The following is a 4,739-nucleotide window of genomic DNA, read 5'->3' as shown; positions in this document are numbered from 1 at the left end:
ACAGCTAGCTCGTCGGAATTACTACACCCTTTCAAAGTAAAGGCACGGCATAAGCGCGTATTAAACACGTCGCCCACCCGATCTAAATGTGAACGTTGTAACATACATTGTGGAGAACATATGTTGATAAATACAGTTAGAACAGCTACTTATTTAAAGGCTGTGGTCAGGATGATATGTTTCGCTAATGACTGAAAAGCTGCACACGCGGTATCCCTCTCCTTTACTTTGAAAAGGCAGCTTTGCGACGAGGATGGGATTCGAACCCACGCGTGCAGAGCACAATGGATTAGCAGTCCATCGCCTTAACCTCTCGGCCACCTCGTCTTCAAAACCCCTCTACAAGGACACAGTTGGGTGGGAATTAACAATGCCTGTTTTGCTAAACTTAAAAAACAAATTAAACTGCATGGTATCCCTTCCTTTACACTGAAAATGATCAGTTTCGACGAAGATGGGATTCGAACCCACGCGTGCAGAGCACAATGGATTAGCAGTCCATCGCCTTAACCTCTCGGCCACCTCGTCTTCAAAACCCCTCTACAAGGACACAGTTGGGTGGGAATTAACAATGCCTGTTTTGCTAAACTTAAAAAACAAATTAAACTGCATGGTATCCCTTCCTTTACACTGAAAATGATCAGTTTCGACGAAGATGGGATTCGAACCCACGCGTGCAGAGCACAATGGATTAGCAGTCCATCGCCTTAACCTCTCGGCCACCTCGTCTTCAAAGCCCCTGTACAAGGACACAGTTGGGTGGGAATTAACAATGCCTGTTCTGCTAAACTTAAAAAACAAATTAAACTGCATGGTATCCCTTCCTTTACACTGAAAATGATCAGTTTCGACGAAGATGGGATTCAAACCCACGCGTGCAGAGCACAATGGATTAGCAGTCCATCGCCTTAACCTCTCGGCCACCTCGTCTTCAAAGCCCCTGTACAAGGACACAGTTGGGTGGGAATTAACAATGCCTGTTCTGCTAAACTTAAAAAACAAATTAAACTGCATGGTATCCCTTCCTTTACACTGAAAACGATCAGTTTCGACGAAGATGGGATTCCAACCCACGCGTGCAGAGCACAATGGATTAGCAGTCCATCGCCTTAACCTCTCGGCCACCTCGTCTTCAAAGCCCCTGTACAAGGACACAGTTGGGTGGGAATTAACAATGCCTGTTCTGCTAAACTTAAAAAACAAATTAAACTGCATGGTATCCCTTCCTTTACACTGAAAACGATCAGTTTCGACGAAGATGGGATTCCAACCCACGCGTGCAGAGCACAATGGATTAGCAGTCCATCGCCTTAACCTCTCGGCCACCTCTTCTTCAAAGCCCCTGTACAAGGACACAGTTGGGTGGGAATTAACAATGCCTGTTCTGCTAAACTTAAAAAACAAATTAAACTCCATGGTATCCCTTCCTTTACACTGAAAATGATCAGTTTCGACGAAGATGGGATTCGAACCCATGCGTGCAGAGCACAATGGATTAGCAGTCCATCGCCTTAACCTCTCGGCCACCTCGTCTTCAAAGCCCCTATACAAGGACACAGTTGGGTGGGAATTAACAATGCCTGTTCTGCTAAACTTAAAAAACAAATTAAACTGCATGGCATCCCTTCCTTTACACTGAAAATGATCAGTTTCGACGAAGATGGGATTCGGACCCACGCGTGCAGAGCACAATGGATTAGCAGTCCATCACCTTAACCTCTCGGCCACCTCGTCTTCAAAGCCCCTGTACAAGGACACAGTTGGGTGGGAATTAACAATGCCTGTTCTGCTAAACTTAAAAAACAAATTAAACTGCATGGTATCCCTTCCTTTACACTGAAAATGATCAGTTTCGACGAAGATGGGATTCGAACCCACGCGTGCAGAGCACAATGGATTAGCAGTCCATCGCCTTAACCTCTCAGCCACCTCGTCTTCAAACCCCCTGTACAAGGACACAGTTGGGTGGGAATTAACAATGCCTGTTCTGCTAAACTTAAAAAACAAATTAAACTGCATGGCATCCCTTCCTTTACACTGAAAATGATCAGTTTCGACGAAGATGGGATTCGGACCCACGCGTGCAGAGCACAATGGATTAGCAGTCCATCACCTTAACCTCTCGGCCACCTCGTCTTCAAAGCCCCTGTACAAGGACACAGTTGGGTGGGAATTAACAATGCCTGTTCTGCTAAACTTAAAAAACAAATTAAACTGCATGGTATCCCTTCCTTTACACTGAAAATGATCAGTTTCGACGAAGATGGGATTCGAACCCACGCGTGCAGAGCACAATGGATTAGCAGTCCATCGCCTTAACCTCTCAGCCACCTCGTCTTCAAACCCCCTGTACAAGGACACAGTTGGGTGGGAATTAACAATGCCTGTTCTGCTAAACTTAAAAAACAAATTAAACTGCATGGTATCCCTTCCTTTACACTGAAAATGATCAGTTTCGACAAAGATGGGATTCGAACCCACGCGTGCAGAGCACAATGGATTAGCAGTCCATCGCCTTAACCTCTCGGCCACCTCGTCTTTGAAACTACATAAAACAGAAACCGAAAAAACCTTTAGGCCTTAACCTCCAAGAATTAGTGAATAATTCAAACTCACGCATGGAGTATACAGTGAATGAACAATTAATACATGCAGTCTTTTGGCTACTTCCTCCTTTTTTCCACACATGTGCAAAGCACAATGGGTCCTTCACCCTAATCTCTCCATCACTGCTCCTATTATATGGCTTGTCTGGAGGTAAATCTGTGCAGGTGATGGTGCTTTGAAACTGCTTTTCTTAAAGGCATAGGTGCTCCAATTACCACTCAAAAACACACAATCCTCCCTGAGAGGTGTCAACGAAAGCATTTCAGTGAAGAGACTCAAAGTACAGTTAAGCACTTGATCACCATAACCTCTCTCTTTAACTGGTTTAATAAATAATTCTGGAGAGCAGTAAGGCAAGTGATACTAGGGCAATATTACGGAGTTTTAAACCGGACCCGGAAGTTCCCTGATGACAGTTGGAAACCCTGGCCACATTTTTTGAAGGATTTGAATAATACCTATGAATTATCTTCGGCCAATTTAGATTTTAAAGGATTAATTCTGCTAAGGTACTTTTAGTCACAGTTCAGTCCCCAGTTAAATCTGGAGATCTTGTAATTTTTTCAGATTGACCAAAGACAACACAGAAATATATCACACACATTTAAGCATGACAAATTCAATGGAAGTTCACATATCATATGATATTCACATATCATCCACACTTACTGAAACTGTAGTTCCGTCTCGTGCAGCTTTTAAATGGTGTTTCTTGATAGCATGCAAAAGAGCCCTGATGACATGTAAGAACAAATGAGGGAACAAAACAATGCCTTTTGATGAAGATGATACTGATCACATGGAGATCCCAAAGTCTTGTTAACTTTAAAACTGTCTTTCTTAGTAGCATGGGAAGGGCCCCAATGACCACTGAAAATGTATGCTAACTTCTCTGATGAATCTAAATTACTGCCAAATTGATGAAAATAGGATTCAATCCCACACTTACTAAGCATAAGACCTTTAGAACAATGATGTGAAAATATGCCTGCAGGCCACCGTGGATTAATAGCCCAAGCTGTTAATCGCTTGGTCCCCTTATTGTCTTTTAGAGGTTCTAAATGCAGGTTTTAGAGGTTCTAAACACTTGTACTCTTTTATATGTTAAAAAAGAGGTAACTCTCTCTGGCATCTGTTCCTCTCCAACTTGTGTTCTGACGACAAATAGAACTACTTCTCCTCAATAAGACCAGAATTGTTTTTGACATCATATGCTTTCTTTTTTATTGGCTTGATGATAGACAACCCTTAGCCAACACCAATTTTCCAACCCGCCCCAGCTGAATATTCAGAAGCTCTGGGCCATCGAAAGAAAGATGCATCAGTGACAGCTATGCAACAGATTCCCTTAAGCAAGCTAAGCAAAACCTGTTTGGTGAGGATGGAACTGAAATGCACAAGAGCTTGTTGACAAAGACTGGAGGCAAACCCTCTCAGCCTCGTGAACGGATACAACGGAATGGCAGGCCATTTCTCCAACCATGCAACCACCTCCTCCCCTGCGTGTGGCTTTAGATCCTGCTAATGCCGGGAAATTGGCCACAAGTGCCGCAGTTCCAGTTTCCACTAGTTCTCTGGAGGAAAGCAGACAATAAACTAGGCGGGAGAAGGGAGAAATGAGCATAACAGACACCAAGTGAAGCTATTAGTTGACAGAGTATTGCATACACAGAATTAATCATCCAGAGTGGTTCAGATCCGTGCTGACCAAGTGGCTTCTGGAAAGACACGGGTTTCAAAATAAAAGTCGATGAGGGGCAGGGTTTTTTTTGGTCTTTTGTAAAGGTTGTTCATGTGGGTGAATTTATGCCATTGAGCAAAACAAAAATAATCTAATAAAGCATCAAGCATTAGTACAAGGTCAAATAATCACTTCAGCAGACTCAAAAACAGAATGGCTGAATCTGTACAACATCAACTGTTGAATAAGTCACTTAATTGTTAAACTGAAGACAAGTTCTGATTTAAATTTCAGTACTCACATTCACTGAGGCCTAGAGTAAATAACCAATAATAGTTTTTGAGCATGCTCGGTTACCAAAAGGGTAAGAATGTTTTTGTTTCTAAAATGGAGCTTAAATAACCAAAATATCTTTTAAAATTATACAATACTTGGCCAGAGTTATTCTTAG

General features: G+C 42.6%; 12 non-coding genes across 12 annotated transcripts; all 12 read right to left on the bottom strand.

The window, feature by feature from the left end:
• Window positions 1-245: 245 nt before the first annotated feature.
• trnas-gcu lies at window positions 246-327 on the bottom strand. Its single transcript has one exon. It is a non-coding gene; the product is annotated as a tRNA-Ser (tRNA).
• Window positions 328-446: 119 nt separating this feature from the next.
• On the bottom strand, window positions 447-528 carry trnas-gcu. The gene has a single exon. It is a non-coding gene; the product is annotated as a tRNA-Ser (tRNA).
• A 119-nt stretch (window positions 529-647) lies between these two features.
• trnas-gcu lies at window positions 648-729 on the bottom strand. Its single transcript has one exon. It is a non-coding gene; the product is annotated as a tRNA-Ser (tRNA).
• Window positions 730-848: 119 nt separating this feature from the next.
• trnas-gcu lies at window positions 849-930 on the bottom strand. The gene has a single exon. It is a non-coding gene; the product is annotated as a tRNA-Ser (tRNA).
• Window positions 931-1,049: 119 nt separating this feature from the next.
• Window positions 1,050-1,131, bottom strand: trnas-gcu. Its single transcript has one exon. It is a non-coding gene; the product is annotated as a tRNA-Ser (tRNA).
• Window positions 1,132-1,250: 119 nt separating this feature from the next.
• On the bottom strand, window positions 1,251-1,332 carry trnas-gcu. Its single transcript has one exon. It is a non-coding gene; the product is annotated as a tRNA-Ser (tRNA).
• Window positions 1,333-1,451: 119 nt separating this feature from the next.
• Window positions 1,452-1,533, bottom strand: trnas-gcu. The gene has a single exon. It is a non-coding gene; the product is annotated as a tRNA-Ser (tRNA).
• Window positions 1,534-1,652: 119 nt separating this feature from the next.
• trnas-gcu lies at window positions 1,653-1,734 on the bottom strand. Its single transcript has one exon. It is a non-coding gene; the product is annotated as a tRNA-Ser (tRNA).
• A 119-nt stretch (window positions 1,735-1,853) lies between these two features.
• Window positions 1,854-1,935, bottom strand: trnas-gcu. Its single transcript has one exon. It is a non-coding gene; the product is annotated as a tRNA-Ser (tRNA).
• A 119-nt stretch (window positions 1,936-2,054) lies between these two features.
• Window positions 2,055-2,136, bottom strand: trnas-gcu. Its single transcript has one exon. It is a non-coding gene; the product is annotated as a tRNA-Ser (tRNA).
• A 119-nt stretch (window positions 2,137-2,255) lies between these two features.
• trnas-gcu lies at window positions 2,256-2,337 on the bottom strand. The gene has a single exon. It is a non-coding gene; the product is annotated as a tRNA-Ser (tRNA).
• Window positions 2,338-2,456: 119 nt separating this feature from the next.
• trnas-gcu lies at window positions 2,457-2,538 on the bottom strand. The gene has a single exon. It is a non-coding gene; the product is annotated as a tRNA-Ser (tRNA).
• Window positions 2,539-4,739: the final 2,201 nt, after the last annotated feature.

Source organism: Electrophorus electricus, chromosome 9 (assembly GCF_013358815.1).
Source record: "Electrophorus electricus isolate fEleEle1 chromosome 9, fEleEle1.pri, whole genome shotgun sequence".
NCBI lineage: Eukaryota > Metazoa > Chordata > Actinopteri > Gymnotiformes > Gymnotidae > Electrophorus > Electrophorus electricus.
The sequence above is the reverse complement of the archived record's forward strand: the minus strand, read 5'-3'. Positions and strand labels throughout refer to the sequence as shown.